The 21,036-nt window shown below is 41.7% G+C and overlaps 1 protein-coding gene across 3 annotated transcripts in view; it reads right to left on the bottom strand.

Annotated features, from left to right (window-relative positions):
* The window catches only part of LOC115585155 (nuclear receptor coactivator 3-like), a 63,210-nt gene extending 49,314 nt beyond the window's left edge, over nucleotides 1-13,896 (bottom strand). The window contains exons 1-2 of one of the 3 annotated variants that reach the window (XM_030423317.1): nucleotides 13,763-13,887; nucleotides 215-384 (exon numbers count right to left, since the gene is read on the bottom strand). The gene's annotated coding sequence lies outside the window, so the exon portion shown is untranslated. Of the gene's footprint in view, nucleotides 1-214; nucleotides 385-13,762 lie in introns of all 3 variants that reach the window. The other 2 variants (XM_030423316.1, XM_030423318.1) reach the window with 2 other exon arrangements.
* Between the last annotated feature and the right edge of the window lie 7,140 nt (nucleotides 13,897-21,036).

The raw sequence follows: 21,036 nt of genomic DNA, 5'->3' as shown, positions 1-21,036 counted from the left end.
TTGTCAGTTTTTTTCAGAGCAGACCAAGTCACGTAGCAAATCATTTGAGAGGAAGAGGCAGCATTACCCTCCAGCACACTACACCCAAATCTCACAGCGATGTCAACAGTCTGTCAGTAAGTCTTCTGCTGGTTTGGGCTTGATCAGCTCACTAAATATCAGCAGCAGCTTTCTAGGTCTGCAGGAAAGTCAAGGCTGTTCACCTGATGGTTACCTGAGTGGGCAGCTGAGTCCAACAAGAGATGTTATTTCATCCTGGGCATCATGTCTAACTGAGACACAGGAACATGCACGTATGCAGAGCGAGAGGCAGAAGGCGAAGAGAAACCTTAACACAAGCGAAGCCTTCTTCTTGTTGTAAAGTCTGATTTTTCTGGACAACACCTAAAAATAAACAAACAACAGCTATAAAAAGAAGAGACAAACAAAGAAGAAGCGGAATCTTTGTCTCACATTGCATCAAATCAATATTTAAATTTTGGCCCCTTTTTCTCTAACGAGAGCATGCAGATGTCACTGCCTGTTTACTACGACTCGATTCTCACAGGACTAACAGATTCACTGTGAGGGAGGGAGGCAGTCAAGAAAAAATAAAGAGAGGGGAAAAGCTGATTCAACCAAAGACGCTCCCCTCCCTCCCTGAGCTGAGGCCGATGCGCGGAAGGCTTCTTTCCACTTTCCGGCTTGGCAGAAACAGATGGGTGAAGGTGGTAGCTCTGCCTCGTCCCCCCTCCACAGCAGAATGTGAAATTCAGCAGTTTGACTAAAGCCTGAGCCTGCGTCTTCAATGCATGTCATGTGCATGTTTCTCAAAATCTCCTGAGTCATAAGTTTCACTGAGCAATCAAAAGTGTCATTTACGCGACCATTTCATGGGGTTAAAGCTGTTGATCTCACCCACTGAGCCATCAGATTGTTTGCATTGCATGATGGGAAAGAAAAGGTTATGTTCTCTTCTGCTCTCTCTTCTTCTTGGAACAACACACAACTTCTCTGTGAGTGAAAGACTGGTCTAGACTGGTATTTGTCGCAGGTTTAATGCACATTAAGTAAGTATGTGGTGCCATGTCCGCGGACAAATCCAATGATGAGAACTGTTCCCTATAGACAAGTTGTATGCAGAAGGTGGCGTCCTTCATTTTACACCTGCATATTAACTTTCACTGTAGTGTTACCAAATGATTTCATTTTTTTAAAGAGTCCTGCACAGAAGTCTGTCAAGGAGATTCTGCAAAACCTTTTCGAGACAATCAGGTCATTAAATGCCATCAAACTAAAAGGTTATTAGCGACAAGACTTCTCAACGAAATGTTTTCACAGGCAGCTTGAGGTTTCTGCTGCTTGAAATCAGTTAGCTAAATACACATTGTTATTATTATCATTGTCAAATCCTCATGTTTTGAGCATACTGTGAGTGGCTACATGGGTCAAACATTGAGCCACTAAATACTGAGTGAGTCAAGATGGACTGCAGTCACCAAAGAGGATGATGTGTTCACTGGGGAAACTACAAGTCACAATCCCCGATATTAGCACCACCGCTAAGCACTAATAGAGAAGCTGGTAGCAATGCTGCCAAGCAGAACAATCTCGGATTTTGTGGCCTGAATCGCTGCAACTTGCATTTAGTTCCCTGAGGAGATCTACGTCTGGCTATGGCGTGATCATTATTGGTAGACATTTGATCTAAATTGTTGTAAATCAGTTGTCTTTACAATTACCTTAGTTCCCTTTCTTGTTTACTTATACTATGTGATTTGATATTGTTTTTGTGGAGCCTCAGATGACGACGATGGGGATGGAAATAAAGAATAAAGCAACACCCTTGATGCTTATTCAAGGGGTTGTTGTGTACAACATGTTGCAACTGAGCTTGACAGGAGGTTCGGATAAACAAGCCTCTATGACATCACAGCAGCAACTGTGTGACCTCGGAGGGGAGGGCAGCCAATCAAATGAAGGCAAGCTGGGCCGGCCCACTGCTCCACACCAAGGTGACAAGGTGGGGGTAGCGGACCTTGGAGCGCTCTCCCACTTTCCTGAGATGAGTGATGCCACTGCTGGTGACACTTGAGAGAAGAGCCCGTGTGTGGAGATGGCGTTGTGCGTATACGTGGTTGTGTGTGTGTATGTGTGTGCATGTGTGGTGGAGGTAGAGTGATATAGGAGGTGTGGCAGCTGAGGGGAAGGCTGGACGGGAGTGAATTAAGTTGAGGAGGTGGTCACGTAACAGCTGGGTTCAGGCAGAGTTGAAGCCACTTGCTCGCTGTGGTGCAGCTGGTAACATTTACCTCAACTCCTACCCCATAAATGTTTGTTACTGTGTGTGTGTGTGTGTGCATGGGTATGTAAAAAAGAGCTCTAAAACACATAAACCAGGCCTGGATTTTTACAATGGAAAGTAAGTAAAAAAACAAAAAAAAACAGAAAACCCCTTCTTAGACACACACACACACACACACACACACACACACACACACACACACACACACACACACACACACACCCCTGTGAGGACCCCTTTAATAAGCATCTATTACCTTACAGAGCAAAATGAAACCTGAAACTACCCCCCCACCCTCCTCGGGGCTCACAAGAAGGTGCCATGTTGAGTTTTTTCTAACCTTCTTTTAAACAATCACACAAATGCACACGCCTGCCCTGAACCATCACGTCACAGACCACAAAAAGTGACACGATTCGTCACTGCTCTCCCAGAAAATAGTGACTCAATGTGTTTGTGTAAATCCTGCTGAACTCTGCGTGCACCCTTCGAGGAGTAAAAAGACAAAAAAACAGAGGGCGATGAAGAAAGCCCCCACCCCTTCAAATTTGGCACAACCTCATGCTTTCTTTACCCAATTTTGTGGCACAATGAAAAACAGGCTGGGGAAGTGCCTATCTGACACTGGTCCTCTGCTCTCTCCTGTTTAAAAAGTCTCATCGCCATGTCGTTGCTCTAATTGAAAGAAAGTTGCAGTTGCTTCTGGGAAGACACAGTTTTTGAAGACCAATGAAAGGATAAACAAACAGAAGGAGGCAGAGCAGCGATAAAGTAACTATGCTGACTTCAAAGATGCCTCCTACCAGTGTATGACAAAGAGTTCATATGTTATGAGAGGGGATCGTGATGCATGAATGTGTTGAGAACTTATGTGCCTCTCTCTTATAGGCCACTCCCAATGCCACACCCCCTTTTAGCCAATTGACAAGTACTCAGACACGCAACTTTGAACACACCTTCCTGGAAGAAAATCTGTCGCTGCGAAAGTTGGTGAAAGTTTGAAAGTGGACTGACTGACCAACTCGCAAGCCGATCGACCAGGCGACCTTTGGAGCCTTGATGCCAGGCCCGCCCTCAAAATTGTATTTTAGTGATACAAATAATTATGATATCAACAGACCAGCTGTTCATTCTCAAACTTTAAAATACTGAAGAAGATCTTTGCCGCCTTAAAATGACTGATTTGACCACACTTGGAATCTTCATAAAAATCATTCTCTATCATCAAATATTGTGATGTACATCTTTGATTAATTACTGCAAAGTGATTACAGTGTGATCGATCAGTCATTGCCACGTGTGCTGAATCAGATCCCTACTTGCATCACTGTCTTGTGATCGATGTAGTAACAAGATGACACTGTGTGGCCTTTGTAGTGTGACGAATCACCTTCTGCTCCTTCTCTCTAAAGGTTAATGCCAAACTGTTGTTTTCTATCAGCTGTGTTACTTTTGCTTTCAGCTACGCCTGCTGTGCGTAGTCATGGTGTAAGTCAACACGACCTAACACCCAGGGTGTCACGATTGTGATTCCAAATTGAAAATCAAATGAAATGAGCTTTCAATTTTGAGCATCGAAATTGAACGCAGGATCAGAGATTCTCCCATTTTTTTTATCCTCCAGTACACAAAATAACAATGCAAAGACTAGAATACAGCTACATCATGGTAGGCTGCAGCTCCACTTATAGACACTTAAACTGTGTGAGGGAAAACAACCTCCTTAGAATCACAGATATTGGGTTAAACTTTCTTTTTCAGAGATCCTTTATTGATTTCTTTGAAAAGAGGGTTGACTCTGGACAAAGAAACCTAACTTTGTTACTGCATTTGTATCTTTTGTTTTTAATTGTTGATTCCCTTAAGGTTGGTATTTGTTTGTTGGTCATATTTTAGGTGTTTTTGGTTGTATTATCATAACTTACCTAAGCTTTTAAAAAGCCTGTAGGATAAACATAAGCTGTAAAATACTCCTAGCCCTTTTAAGGAGAATTTGAAAATGTAAATGACAGTTTACCAGCAGCTGTAGACTCTCGTTACCTCAATTAACTTTATAGAGCTGCGTTTCACTTGGCATTTATCACACAGTGACATGCATCACAACTGATGTCTTCTGACACATACTGAGGCCAAGATTTTAAATCAGACCCAGCTTCACAGAGTGTGATATGCAATGAACCTGTGAGATCGCTGCTATCAAAGTGAAATGGGGCCTTTGTGGTACAATGTGTGCTGTGCCGAGTCCAGTCAGTGCCGGCAAACATGCAGCAGATCCCCCCCGAGGGATGCTGTAGCCCTCTGAGGAGAGGGGAGGAGAGGAGTGGAGAGGAGAGGAGAGGAAGAGGAGAGGAGGTGGAAGAAGCCCCAGGTAGCCTCACAGCAATGCACCATTAGAGAAAGGAAAACACAAAGCCAAGCTCGACTGCTCGCTTCTTCTCTAGCCACTGTATCCCTCACTCTCCCACTGACCAGCTAAATATTTTATCAGCTGGCAAAAGAACCTACAAGCCCCAAGGCCAGAGGTTCTTTTTTGTTTGTTTCTTTATTGAAGAAAGTAAGTGTGTGTGTGTGTGTGTGTGTGTGTGTGTGTGTGTGTGTGTGTGTGTGTGTGTGTCTGTGTGTCAGAGGGCGAGTGGAGGGAGGGCTGAGTTTGTCCACCGACCACGACGTCACTGAAGTGCTTTGATTGGTCACTTTGAAGTAGTTTTTCTGTTTTTCTCTCCCTCCCTCCCTCTCTCCCTCTCTCCCTCCCTCCTTCTCTCCGTGTGCATCCTGTGTGCAGCACGCTGCTCGGTTCAGAACTGGATGAACGACCTTGAGCAGGCGCGCAGGGCTGTGTTGCCATGGCAACCAAGCCTCGCGCAACCAGTAACAGCTGGATGCAACAGCACTCCCTGAATTTTAGCGGGAGTCGCCACGTTAATAAAACGACTCTCCACGTCTCCTCCCCCCTCCTCTCCTCCTCACTCTGTGTGCTCCCCCCCACCTCCACCCCCTCCTTCATCTCTCACATACATTTACTCACACACATGAACCTGCACTAACACAAAAGAAAGCCATGGTTGTACGGAGACAATGTATTTGAAATTAATACATAAACTCATTTATTTATTTATTTATTTTCAGGCTAGTGCACCAGCTAATTGTGAAAGTAATACAAAAGAGGAAACAAAGACTAAGGTGGAAAAGATAAGACCAGAGGGGGAGAAAAAAAAAGGCAGAAATCGCAAGAAACAAAACAAAAACACAGAACAGGGAGAAACGCACCAAGATGGGCACTTGACATTCCTCTCACAGTAGAAATAGCTCTCAGAAAAATCAAGCAGCAGAGGACATGAGCTGCACGGAGACATTCTGGGGAAAGAAAGGAAACCCAAACCGAGGATACACAGTCATCCCTCTGTAGGCTCTCTGTTTCTCATCAGTTGTTCCCTCCAACTCAAACTACGGACAAATGTGTTAACTACTTTTCAGCTCGTTAACTTTCCCAAAAACATTTCTATAAAACCCAAAAGAAAATGTTTTCTACTGAAATGACAAATCAGCTGGATGTCCTGACATGTCAAACAGCCGCAATGACCGATGCGACTCTTGGATCACTCTCCGACCGATACAAGGACATGACCTGTGTTTGCAGTTAGTCTGAACGGGTCAAAGCATGTTCAGTGACCTGGTTCCACGACTCGCTCCCGACCAGTGTTTAACACAGGCCTGAGTGCCAGATTACATAAGCATCAATAATCAGATTCACCTAAACAGCAATTGAATATCACAATTTATACATATTAGGGATTTTTTTATGTCATCTATCTTTTATTTTGACTGAAAGTATAAGTCTATAAAATGTCAGAAAATGTCCATTATCACTCCAAGATGATACTTTCAAATTGCTAAGTTGTCTAATTTAGTCGAAATACAACAAATGCTTTTTTTTAAAGAATATGAAAAAAAAAAAGAAGTCTAAAACAGAAAACATTAAGATTTGAAAAGCTGGAACCAGAGAGTTTTTGGAATTAATTGTTGGATAACTCAAACAATTAACTATTAGTATTACTCGTTTAGCCGTCAGTGACCCATATAAAGTAAGGGAGTCCCTCTAATAATTATTTTGGTTGGTGATGTGTTTGGTCTCATCATTGAATGTTAACCCTAAAGGGGACGAAACTATCAGGACACGAGTGGAGGAACAACAAATACAAAACCCGTGTTGTCTTTCCAGATCTATGCAAAAAAAAGTCATACAGATAGAAACATGAAGGGGCACTATGTAGTTTTTGAGAAAAGAAATTCAAACTCAGATTTGTAATATGTTTACAATATTAATGAGGTGAAAATACAAATGCAAAAATATTCATCTTTTCCATAACTGAATAAACAAGCTGTTCTCAGAGGAAAATAAAGTTGTGTGAGGGTAGAAAGGTGGCAGGGTCCGCCACATATAAACAAAGTAAAAAAGTATGAAACTGTGTTGTCCTTTAAGGTCAGTTTGTTTATTCAGTTTATTCAGTCATGAAAACGAACATTTAGTTTGTTAAGGCGTGAAAAAAAGTTGTTTAATTCAATATCTCCACACTAAGATTGGGGGAAGAGTGGGAAAGTGGTTACACAACTCACTGCGTGCAACATGCCCGAAAGAAGTTAGTACTAGCTAATAAACACAGTGAAGTGAATATTTTCCTGGAATTGGTGGATAATAAAAATGTCACTAATCACCATTTAAGAAAATAAATAAAAATAACAATAAAATAGGTGCAATTTTTTTTGGAGTGCTTTGTAAAGACAGACTAATCAATGATTTCTTTTTTTTTGTGATTCAGGGTTTCACTTTGGTGTCACAGCATCTTTCCGATAATGATGACCTGTGAAATAGCAGGTGGTGTCGACGCTGAGAAATTATGCGTGGCACCAGAATTTCTTCCTGTACCGTCTTGACTCATGAAAGCGCGTCAGCTTCCTGCACAACTACTGGGGCACTGACGCCAACACACACAGCAGTCATATCACTCATACACACACACCACTGCCGTCATCAACGTGAGAAATGAATAAAGAAAGACAGTTACACTTGAATCATTAGAAGTGTTATTTTCTGTTTCTCTGAATGTAAAATACACAAGTGCAGGCCTACTTATGGGAGGGAGAGGAAAGGAACAGACAGACAGACGGAGCTAGATAACAAAATAATCAACAAGTAATTAAGATAATCTTCAACACTTAAAGATACATTACATCTCTAATGCTGAATAAATAAAACTCCAAGCGTTCAAAAGACACCCTGTGAAGGACTTTCATTGATGGTTAAGTGGAGAGTGGCCTTATGAGCCTTGAAAGCAGCCAAGATGTTTGTCTTTTTTTTTTTTTTTTAAACAGGATGTGGGTAGTATTTTTGGTTTCAAACTGTTAGCTGTATGATAAAATACAGGTCATTTAGGTGTCAAAGCTAAAGCCAATGCATAAATCCTCCGTCTATATCCAATTCATTATCAGAAGAGCAGCAGCAAAATGTGCCTCTTGATAACTACACAGGCGGGAATGTTGGCTCTGTGGTTTCTGGCTCAAGAGCAGAGCCATAAATGGTATATGTTGATGTAAATCAAGCTTACAGAGGGCTATCAGGGTGGACACGCTGAACTTCCAATACATTTGTTATTGACCGAAAAGTGTTCATCAAAAATATGGCAGCAAAAGTTAGCATTTAACACACTGGTCAAGCCTGATTGCTTGCTAAACACCCCCTCTGAACAACTATCGTCAGAACATAGCTCAGCAAACTTAGCTGGGCAGCAGGTCTGTCGAGACTGAAACCATACAGATCTCTACAATGCCAACAGTGAACAAGGGGCTCTAGGGAGGAACTGAGTAAACGGTGTTATTTCTCTAAACTAACATAAGCTGTGATGGTTAGCGTGCACGGCTAATTAGCATACTGCCTATAGTAATAACCAAGTGTTCATATTCTAGGTTGTTTGACGAAACATTTATGATGTCATAGATCTAACACTAACAAAAAAAAAAAACACGAGGCAGATGTAAATCTCGGCTGTACTGCTTTTATGTGCACTGTTGCAACTGACTCACAGCGTGCCACAGTTGTTCTGCAACCCTGTTGTAGAGTGACAAACAGAAGAACCTTGAACCGCAAATTTTGGATAATAACAACTAAATTAATCAAATTGAATTAATGTTATGTATCACATTTGAAAGGTTAATCTGCACTGACACTGTTATATTGCAGCACCAAATCTAAAACGAAGGTTTGGAAGACATTTGAATTTCATAAGAAAGAACAAATCTGGACAAAAGTCCGCACAACAGCAATTAAAGCTGCCGCAAGCGCTTCTAGACATTGCAAAGGTTAGTTCTCCAAAAAAAAAATAATTATCCACCGTTTTACAGACTCCTCTTTCACAATTGTCGCATATGAGAAAAAAGTATTTTGGGCACCAGTGCATCACGTGATGTTATAATTACATGGTTTGACCACTGCGAAAACTGGCTTCAAAGCCTGGTGATCGTCCTGCTCCCTACGTCACCACATGAGCGAGTAGCACTAATCGTCAGACATCGCAGCAAACGGAAGGGTCCTGCTCTCTGCGCGTTCACAAGCAGACAGGACCGCCTCTTTATAGAGTTCTCTGTCCTGATTGGATAAAGTGGGCAGGGATACCAGAAAATGTATTTTCTCTTTCTACTTAATGAGGAGTGGGAGGAGAGACATGACTGACCAAAGACTCTATAACAACGAGCGACTAAAGAGCTATTTTAAACTTATTTTACTAAAAATCTTTAAGCACACAAGTAGCACAACACTTTTAACACTCACCTCAGAAAGAAAACTCAAGATAAAGACACGGATATTAATCACTTTTTTCAGTCAAACCTCAGGGAGGTCACTGCATCTAATAATTACTAAGGACTTATGACGTAACATTTGAGTCGTAACTTTTTACGTGTTAGGGGGGCTTTGCAAAGTTTATGAACGGCAGTGTACTGAAGAGCTTAAAGTTGTGTTAAAACTTGTTTTTTAAAAAAAATATTTTTTATATTTCTCCCCTCAACTGCCAAAGTGGGGCACTTGGGCTCTGCTGTCTGAGACAGACTCTGGTTTATATTCGTAGTTTCACAATGTTTGTTCATACGACAAGTCTGCGACGATGACGTGTTTATCAGAAATTATACTTTTGTCTTCCATTTTGTTCCATGCCGTAAAATACCAAAAATACTTGAAGTACATCAGATTTTAGATAAGAACGGTCACTTTAATAGAACTGGCTTATTTTAATCTAATAGTAAACAAATCACTACATTATATAAATGATAAGAACCATATCATATTACATGGTACAACAATCGTATCAAGTCGTCCTTTAATGTATCGTCCCTGAAACAAGTTTAAAGCCCTTGTATCAAGTTATGGAACGGATCATCTTAGGAAAGAAAGGGGTTCACACCAGCAGTATCAAAAGATGCTTAACTCTTTTTATTTGGAATACAATTTAGTACGACTGCATCAAATCAGACACGGGGAGTATCCACCGCTGGACTAGAGAGGACAACGGGGGGAAAAAAAATTAGTGACCAAAAAAAAAAAAATCACCCTTCCTCCACAGAGTGAAATCAATCAGAGCTGGTGAAGATTAATTCCTGACATATGGGAGAAGGGCCCCCAACAACAACAGCACAACAGTTCAGCTCACTACACTGCAACTGGGGGAGGGAGGGGGACAGAGGAGGAAATACCAAAGAGCAAGAGGGAGAGAGGGCATAGCGAAGAATGTGTTCTGATTGAGTCAGAAAAACTTCCTGATTCCACAAAAGAGGTGAAAATCCCTCCACACATGGCCACGCAGAGCCCAGGAGGGCAGAAACAAGTTGAGCAAAAAAAATACCAGAAAGGACGCTGAAGACAAATATGTCAGGTAGAATTCCAGCAAGAGGCTCCACCTGAGCCCCTCCCCTCATCGTACACACCCCCCTCCATCCTCCTCACACACACACACACACACACACACACACACACACACACACACACACACACACACACACACACACACACACACACGGCTTCCCATGCTCCCGGGCTGGTGTGTGAGGTCGCCCTGCCCTCCTGCTAAGCCTCGTGAGCCCTGCCCCCAGTGTCTGACCCAGTCACCAGCATCCCCTGCTAACCTCTGTCCCCTTTTTCCCATTCAGCAAACATCATGCATCACTGTCACCCTCCTCCTCCTCCTCCTCTTCGTCCACGTATTCATCCAGCCATCCGCTTAGTGAAGACCCCTCGTGGGTGCCTACGGGTCCGAGCAGCTTGCCCACACCCCTCCTAGTCCACTGGGTTCCTCAAGCAGGTTGTAGGCGCGTGTGTGTGTCTGCACGTGTGCGGAGACTCGGGCCACAGAGTTGACTGTAAATCTGTGAGGAGAGGGGGGCTGTGGAACGAGGCGAGGGCTTCCATCCGCCACACCCCACCACTCGGGCAGCAGACAGACAGTCCAGCCGCAAGGCTAAAATGACTTGTCCATGAAACAACTGACAGAAAAAAACGAATCGCTGAATTTTGATAATAGATTTAAAATCACTTAACAAGCAGCAGCTTGTTAAACAAGAGTTGAGAGGCTACACATTGACTGACAGCAGAAAGAACGAGGAGGCTTTCTGCTTTCAAAGAATTCACCTGCAGTAACAATGCACACAAAACAGAGCAGCATAATACACAGAACAGGTCTCACAGTAGCTTTATCCATGTTCTTCCCGATGTACAATTTGGTTTGCTTACTTTTGCAAAATTCTGACTTTTTAACTGAATGGCTTGACTATAATTCAAAAGGAGGTCGAGAACAGGAACCATTTTATGGGGGGTGTGTGTCATTTATCAATCAAAAACTCAAACCAGTCCGTGATTGCAGCTTCTCCAGTCCGAGTATTGGGCGCTTTTCTATGATTGATTTCTTTGTTAACTGAATATCTTTGGATGTCAGACTGTTGCACAGACAAAACAAGACATTCGGTGAAGTCAAAGTCGACATTATTTTACTGTTATTTTCCTCTGCGAAGGAGGTTATGTTTTCACCCGTGTCTGTCTGATTTTTGGTTGGTTGGTTTGTCAGCAGTTTTGCATGAGAACTACTTAACGGATTTCCATGGAACTTTGATTGAGGATGGGTCTCTGCCCAGAACAGACCCCAGTGAATTTTGGTGTGGATCATGATAGATAGATGAATCCAGTTTGTTTTTTTTTCCACCTCCTTTAACACTGCAAGATAGGGTACTCAACATTTTCATTAATTTCTCTGGGAATGATGCATTGATCTTGAAAATGTTTTTTTTTTTTTAAATCAGGCACATTTAAGTGGCTGGTCTCTAGACTTCATGTCACAATGATTCTGCCCAACATTAGCGCTATTCACAATTATCATGATAATTATTCTGAAATGATTCTTAAAACTTGAAAATATAATGTAAAACTGCACTGAGACATACTAGAATCACATCAACCTCACATGTTTTTAGGAAACAAATATATTTGTTGCATCAAAGTTAGGACACAGACCTTTCAAATAATCAATCAAATAATCTTGAATAAAGTACACAGGGATATTTTAGTGTTTCACTTTCTGTGACATATCTGAATTTTTATTTTGTGTTTTGTGAATATTTTTGGCTCCCACATTTGCAACACATGTCATTTGACTTTTACTACATATCCATGCACACGCATATATATACCCGTGTCCAAATATGCCTACTGTGACTAATTTTGAGTAGCGTAATCATATATTATAAGGTCTTCCTGCTCATATTAAAGGTTAAATAAATGGTGATCACCTCATCTCTCTGTCGTTTTTTTCGTTCAGAATGGATCATTTACACACATCTGATTGCACTTGTTGTACATCAGTGAGCTGGACAGCTTTTACTGATCATTCAAATGATTATTATTCATGATTATCCCGATGATGAAGATTCAGCTTGAATCTTTCTTTTTTCAATCACAATCTACAATAAAATCCTTATGGTTCTATCCCTGCTGGTATCTACGAGTGAGTAAGATTAGATGGGGATACAAGATCTGGTGGGCTTAAGTCGTGGTTAAGCAGAGTTAACGTTTAGAGTGAAACAGGGCTATAAAATGTGATATTGGATAAATTGGAGTGTTGGGCCTTGGCAAAGGTATTCATTCTGCTGACTGCCCTTCTTGTTTGTTTGTTTTTTTTTTTACTGTTTTTAACATTACATAGATTGAAAAAATACAGACAGATTACTAGATAATGAAAAAAGTCCTTGAGTCAGATACGAGAGCTAAATTTAAACACAGTCCTGAGTTTAATTAACTCAGCCTGACACCGCTCACCTGTCCACACTGTCTTGACACACACACACACACACACACACACCATCTGCATCACTTCCATTCAACCACTGTTTACACACACTGGACCAGCAGACTGCTATTATCCCAGTACCAGTAGGTTTTCTAGCAGGGCTCTGGTGTCACGCTCAAGGACACGTACACACACACACACACACACACACACACACACACACACAGGCTGTGTATGGGATCAAACCGTGGACCTTCAGGGTTACAGGATGTGCACAGGGCCACGTTGCTGCCCCCTGCAGATATACAGTGAGACGGGTGAAGCAGATGACAGGAGGGGTTGTGGAGGAAACGATCGTCCACTCTCTCTGAGCGGTGCATGCTCCGTCCAGCGCACTGACAGCACAGTCGGTGCACTTTTAAAAAAACAAAACAATCGGGACTGTTTGACTGACAGACGAGATAGACAGACAGTCAGCATCGTCCGCGTGCACCCCGCATCGTCGCGTGTTTGTTGTAACGACCCCCCCCCCCCCCCCCCCCCCCCACACACACACACACACACAGCTGATCAGCACACGATTCAGTCCAAATTCCCTCATGTTACGACAGCGTCAGGCTCAGCTGTTGTACAGTTTCTGCACCGGCCATCGCGGACAGCCAGCAGCAAGGAAACACTAGAGGAAAACACAGATATTAAAAAGTGTTGACTAGCACCGTGTTTGTGTGTGTTTACGCGTGAGCACGCGAGGGTAGAAGTGTGTGTAAAAGTGTCAGTGCTCTCATTAAAAAAACCCCCCCCAAAACTTCTGTATTGGGAACACTTTCTTTCTATGATCCAACTGTCCAGCCTGCGTGTTAAGTTCAACAACCCGCTCCACGTTATTTCATTTTCGTGCACATGACAGGCAGCACGCGGCTCGTCGCCGTCACGGACAGGTTGCTGGATCTTCGCTGTCATGTACCAAATGACCATGCACTGTGCCCTCCGCTCCGCTCCGCACCGCACCGATGCCAGCGCTGTGTGGTGTGTGTGTGTGCACCGCCGCTGGGAACCCAAGTCAGTACATTTCCGTCCTCTGTCGAAATGCAAAAAACCAAATGCAAAAAAGTCGGGCTAAATCAGCCGCACGTTAGCAAAACATGCAGCGCGAGCTTACCTTGTGGACGTATCGCTCTGTCGGATCGATAATTTCTTCTTTACACCGTTAACTCTCCGCCATCTTCGGCACTGTTTGTTTAAATGGGAAACACTCCCGGAGCCCAAGAAGCCAGTTCTGTAAGTTGAGGCGTCGCGGGGGCTTCTGGGTAAAAGAGTTCGCTCGAGTGGAGCGTCGCGCTTCCGGCTGCCTCGTCCAACCCGGATGCGGACTACAGGCGGACTCCACCACCGCAGGGGTGAAGAGGAGGGGGGTGGAGGTGGAGGTGGAGAGGGTTGGACAGGCACTGTCTGTCTGTGACGATACCAGCCGCGGAGAGAGATGCAGCAGCAGCAGCAGTAGAGGTGTAGTTCTAGTTAAACTCACAGAAAGCAAACCGACTCGTTTGTGTGATGGAGCCCGGAGGTTAAAAGCAGTAGAAATACTCTCTACTTAAAAGTAGTCGTCTGGCTGGAGGGGCTGACAGGAGTAGACAGCCTGAACTTGTGAGAGCAAATCAGGACGGGGAGGTCTTATCCCTGTCTGATAACATCCATGTGGATAAATACAAGTCTCGCTCATGTGCCAGTGGCGCCCACTTTATCTGGGGCGGGAATAACTTTAAAGGGTCATGTCAGTGGATTTATTTATTTTTTTGCAAATTCACAAAAAATCTCATACTATTACAGCTAACAGTTTAGTAAAACAAACCACTTTAAGGTTTACTATATGGTAAGACATTGTAATAAAAGAAAGGGATTGTCTTCGAAATACAACATAAACTTTTTTACTTTATTCCTGTTTTCTAAGGAGCTACCTTTCTAGCATTAAAGGTGCAGTATGTAGTTTTGGGGAAGCCATTTTAATCCCAAACTTTTTTTTTTTCTGTTATGCCTAGACATTTGAAAGAAACAATCTTTCTTCATTTTCATGACTGAATAAAAAGAATGACATACATTTTCAGTTTTACTTTGTTTACATTTGGTGGACCCTGCCACTCCAAACAGTGTTCTGTGGGCTGTATTCCTCTCTGAGAACAGCTTGTTTATGCAGTTTTGAGGAAAAAGAAATGTATGTATTTTACTTCATTATCATTGTAAATTTTAAAATTCTGGGTTTGAATTTCTTCTCTTAAACTACAAAAGTGTCCCTTTAAACAGCTCTGGAGGCCTTATTCCCCTCTGAGAACAGCTTGTTTATTCAGTTATGGAAATACTGTTTATAAGATAAATAAACCTGAGTTTGTATTATAATCATATTAAAATTCCTGAATTCCTGAGAAATTGTTGATGCGATATGATTTATAATTGAATGGAAATCAAATTTTCACTGAAAAAATATTAAAGATATGACAATGTGTACCTAACAATCTGGAGAACAAGATTTGTTGGCCAGGACATCTCTCCTGCCAGCACCGCAACACTTCATTATAATCCTGCTGTCATGTCACACGTTTTACCTTTTTTCTATTAATTGCAGTTTCTTGCAGTTTGCATGTTTCACGGGCCATATTATTGGATTTTGATCATATTTAAATTCATTGCAGCCTTAGAAATTAACATGCAAAAATAAGGTCACAGTGGCACAATTTATTAAAGACTTCTGCGAGTTTAACTTTAAAAAGTCTGCTATTTGAATTTCATACTGTAAAGAAATTAATGGAAACCAAAAGCTGCCTAGATGGTCAACAAAAAATAATAATGATTTGTAGTTATATATAACTATATAATATACTTGGTTATATTCTTGTATTGTTTCTTGCACTGTTTCCTTATGAAACAACATTCAGAGTTGAAGGCAAAGGAAAGATTTCATTGTACAGGGAAACTTGGTTCTTTAACTATGCACACAACAACACATGCTTTGACTTGACTTTGACGATAGATGTATATACTCGTGATTTTTAGAGGGACTAGAAATGTTGTCACATTTTGGTCTTTGTGTGAGTGAAACCCTCATCAGATTCACTATATGAGAAGTGCCCAGACTCAGATATAAAAATAACATCAACAATATATTAGTTCACTCTTGATGGGTGAATAAGATGACAGAATATTGTCTTTGAAATGAATACAATAGGTCACAATAAATATCCTATTTCTTTGTATATGTTTTCTTTTCTTGCTTGTCTTTTCTATCTTTGTATAAGTGCAAGATGTGAGGGATGTTGTGTGGGTATGGTGTGTCTCAGTGTCTGTTACAGAAACAAGAAAGGGGCTGTTTTCTCCCAAAACTCAGTTTTTTTCTTCCTCATGAAAGAGACAAATGCTAAAATGTCACTTCACATCCTGCAGGCTTTCTGCAGGAGCCAGCCTTCTGTGAACTGAGTTTGTTTCACTGGAGGGACTGTGGCTCCTCCAGGCCACCAATCTCTTATAGATGAGGCCCATATGTGGGCTCCATATGCGAGCTGGCAGGGTCAGCGTGGAGCAGTGACGTCATGGTGGCCTATGAACTGGGACGCGTCGGCACAGCGCCCCGACTGTTGCCAAGATATACAAGGCGGGGACAGACAGCACCAAAATCCGTCTCGATGGTGATGCCAGGCGGAGATGATAGATGGATTGAGGCACTAACAACCCCACCCCCCACCCCCACCCTTCGCACACACACACACACACACACACACACACACACACACACACACACACACACACACACACACACAGGGTAAGTTCGACTCCTGTGGTGTCAATGACAGTGGGAATGAAAGAAGATGAGAACAGGAAGGTGCGAGAGAAGTGAGACAAGATGATGAGCTAGTGGAGTTTACTCTGAGGCAGTTTAAGAAGACATGGAGACAAGATCACAGATAATGATAAATGGTGCCTATTGCCCAAAGAGAAAGGAGGCTGGGAAAACCTATGTGTTAAAGAAACACAAAGTAGAAGAAGGGGAGAGAGGACACAAGTGTGGAGTTGTCAGTGTGATGGAGGAGGAGAGGAAGTGTTGTAGCTCGAAGGAGCACAGACGGGGTGAGAATAAGGTAGAACTATACCAGCTTGACTCAGAAAGCGAGGGAGGGAGGGGCAGATGAAGAAGAGTAAGAAAATGTTGAAATAGGGTTGTGAAGAAGGTTTAAAGCAATTAGCCCTGGGGTCAGGCATAATTTATCAGGCAAAACTAAAAGAACAGCTAAAGAGAAGAAGATTAGAGCGTAACTCAGAGCACAAAAATGTGGATGCTCCTAGAGAGCAAAAATAACATTGGGGAGATTCTTAGAATTTTGCTACTTCTGGAAAAACGTCGAACACATCTACTTTAACAGTTTTATTACTTCCGTGCATTTCAGACACAAAGAAACCAACCAATCAAATAAATGTGTCCACTGCATGTCGTACCGTAACCCTGAAATACACTCTTACACTCAGAGATACAGGGATGAGAGAGTCCAAGCTGAAGGATTTAGAGACACTTTAAGCCTCCTTTAAAAGAAATTAGAGCACATTTGAGGTTTATGGCAGGCTGTACTGAACCAATAACTGCAAGTGTAACAGCTAAATGGAGATAGAAGGATATTACTGTACAGTATGTGACTGTCAAGAAGGGCTGGACTATTCTGTTTTCACTATCTATGTTGTGTATGTCTGGTATTTGTGAGGGTAAGGACACAGATAAGATTCTGTATTTTGGAAAGCTGTAACAAAAACACACTGTAGAAATGAATCACAACAAGGTTTCTTTTTGTTTTTTTGATTTTTACAGGAAATGAATTCAAGCGTGACTAAAAGCTGTACTGCACTTAGTTAAATTAAATGACATCGTCAGGGAACTAATAGGATGACATGATGATATGAACTGAATGTGTCAAATCGTCTGAGTGCCTCTTTCACACCTTCTTTAACTTCTCACAGTGATGCAGTGATGTAGAAGTGTACTTCAGAGTGTAGATATGCCGTGACATCACTCTTGGGTTTTGTTACATGAGAGAACTACTGACTGAATAGATAGACTCCCAAAATGACATGGCCTACCGAATACTGTTGTATCAGTCATTTGTCGTACCAGACCTTTGTCTTCACATGGTTAACGTTGAGAAGCGGTTACAGTTTGGTTAGGTTAAAGCACCATAACTAGGCCAACTTGGTTAAGTTTTGGAAAAGATTATGTTAGGTTACATATATAACATCTCTTTACTTCTGACGTTGTGACATCACACTTAATCACCATGTCATATATTTGCATAATTTATGCCTATATTCTCCATAGAAGTGAAGCTAACTGGAGGCTGAAAACACGACAGAGCCAACTGGAGACACGGTGAGCGACACTGGCTCAGGCTTGTGAGAGCTGACCAATCAGAGCAGACTGGGTATTCTGGAGGGGGGCTGTAAAGAGACAGTCGCTAAAAAGGAACGTCAATGTCATTTAGTGACCATTTCATTATTAAAGGGATATTCCAGTGTAAGTTTAATCCATGGTCTAACACAGTGTGAAGTGTAAGTTTAATCCATGGTCTAACACAGTGTGAAACTGTGTTAGACTCCCTCTCGAGAGATCAAGTTAGCAGACCGCTAATTTACGGAGTTTTATCAACCTCAGAAATGACCAGCTAAGCTAGCGGAGGTTAGATGCCCCGGACAATGTGCAGAGACCCTGTTTTACTGTTGCTGAAGTTTGGTGCTGTTCTGAGCATTATTTGTGGCTTTTTGGTGGCGGTTTATATTTGGGTCCATTTACTGCAGTGTATTGTTGTCGTGCGGTCGTTTCTGAGGTTGATAAAACTCCGTAAATTAGCGGTCTGCTAACTTGTCTGCACAGTTTCACGGTGTGTTAGACCATGGATTAAATTTACACCGGAATATCCCTTTAAATAATATAGTCTAGGTGTTGTAGTCAGTATATAATTAATGTCTTCCATTTTTAAAGGACCATAACAGTGTTTTGTGCATATTTAGCACAAGCTGATTTCCATTCTTTACCATATGAGAGGAAACTAACGGCAGCTTAAAAGGTGGGAAAAAGACATTCAGAATCACAAAACATTATCATATGTTGTCAACAATGGGTTGACAGTAATGTAAAGTATATTTGTAATAATTGGACTAATGCAGGCAAAACCACCAGCATGAACATTAAATAGACATCAGAATTTCTTGGGACTGCCAGTGTGATTACACTGATTCATCCTTAAAACCTCTCGTATACTTTCACAAAAGATTACTACATGAACAACAAAACTGTAATTGGATTATTATTGGAATTCATGATCGTTTGAGGCCTTTGCTTGCAAATAATTTCATTCGAATATATTGTTTGGAAACAGCTGTTTAGTATATCTGCATGTATTTTTAAGTGGCTTTGCTGCTATTGCACTTTGGAGTGAAACACTTTAATTCATTAGGCCCTTTTCCTGATAGAGTGAAACAGTGGAGAATTATTTTTCTACAGCCAGCTGGCTTCAGGTTGTAGCTCCACAATATTTAAAACCACATTATTATGGTACTTATTGTCTGTCATTTGGAAAAATTCTGTAGTGTTGCCTCAGGCTAGAGAAAACGGAAATGGCAGAAAATTAAATGTAATGTGAAGAAACACATGCACGCACACACCAAATAGAGTTATTTGTCCTGCACTAGCACCTCAGACATGAAACAAAGACACAATAAAAGCACACTTTACTGTTTAATATCAAAACATTAGATTAGGTTACAATCTATGGATGGGATGGGAGATGATTATGCTTTGTTTACCAGCAGGCAGTTTATTATTGAGACAGTCCCTCAGTTAGAATTTAGGGGACTGCAGAGAGAGTTGAGGGAAGGTGAGAGGAACGGGGGAAGCTGTTTATTATTCCAAACAGGTAGGGATGAAGCTTCAGGAGGGTAGTGGAACAGCTACAAGCACCACCCACACACACACACACACACACACACACACACAGATGTGAAACATGTAGAGGAGAACAGAGACAACCCATATTTATAAAATGCTGTACACTAACCCTAACCCTATGCAGAGCTGAAACTATTAATCGATTAACCACAGGTCATGGACAAGGAAACGAATCCGCAACTACTTTGTTGAATTGTTTAATTAACTAAGTAATCATGCAAATACAGAAATAACAAACATTACATAGCTTTATCTTAAATCGATAGATTTTGGGGCTGCTGATCAGATGAGATAATTAATAATTTTTAGAAAGTAATTGGTAGAAAAAGTTACATTTAAAATAACCGTTGTATTATTTGTATGTGCTATATATGTGAATATACGTACAGGCTACATTATGAATAATGAACCATACCAATACATCTACTGTATAATTTAAGGTTTTTTTTTTGTAAGAAAAAGTCAGTGGAAATATTCCAGTGGTACATTTTGTTTTCACCTGTTGCTGAAGTCTGACTCTCTTCCGCTGCGCGCCTCTCCCGCGCCTGCCCGCCATATCCTGTCATCCCTGAAGTTGTAGTCCTGGTCTGAGCCGCTGTAAATCACCTCTGTATTGTAACCCTTGTTGTCAAACTGACCTGTGTTGGTCTTGGTGGGTGTGCTCAGTCCCAGTTCAGTGTCAAGTTCTTTCAACTCTAGGGCTGCTTGCTCTATGGCTACCTGAACCATAAGCTACTTAGCTAACAGTAGCTAGCTACAGCAAGTACAGCTAATATTAGTATAATATTATATTGAGACACTGCTCTGCAACAATAACTGACTAACAGTTGAAATCTTATCTATTCTTGGTGCAGTCCTCGTCAGGGTGATTTTTGACAAGATGGCAGCTTGTAATAATGGTTATACTAACACATATTTGGGTTTTGTAGTCGTGACAGCACTTTGCATACACAAATAGTGGTCAATATGACTGTGTTTGACAGTTTGAAGTCAGCCTGTGAGCACTGATGTAGATATATAATGTATCAGATGGTATTCAAAAGAGAGTAAAATTACACAGAAGCAATCAAGATAAAAAGAGACAAGGAAGCCTGGTCACAAATAAAGGAGAAACATAAAGGTGCAGCTGTGGGAAACAATTCTCTTGTTGTATGTTTATCAATCCAACATATGTTCCAGTCCCATTCAGCCATTACCAATTTATCATTTAATGTACAGATGAAGCAAAAACAGGGGTTAATTGTATGATTGCTGTCTCACAAGCCTCAGTGGATGACAAAGGTGCTGTTTGGAACAACAAAGCCCACAAATGTGGCGGGATAAATGAGAGGGGAAGATGTAGCGTGGAGTTGTGTGTTTACCGTCACAGTGGAGGAGTGCACAAACTGTTACCAAGAGCGTTCAGGCTACTGAGGAACAGATGACACTGTATAAACACACGTGACCCGACTAGTGCTGTC

Source organism: Sparus aurata, chromosome 7 (assembly GCF_900880675.1).
Source record: "Sparus aurata chromosome 7, fSpaAur1.1, whole genome shotgun sequence".
Lineage (NCBI taxonomy): Eukaryota > Metazoa > Chordata > Actinopteri > Spariformes > Sparidae > Sparus > Sparus aurata.
This window is presented reverse-complemented; position numbering and strand designations above follow the sequence as displayed.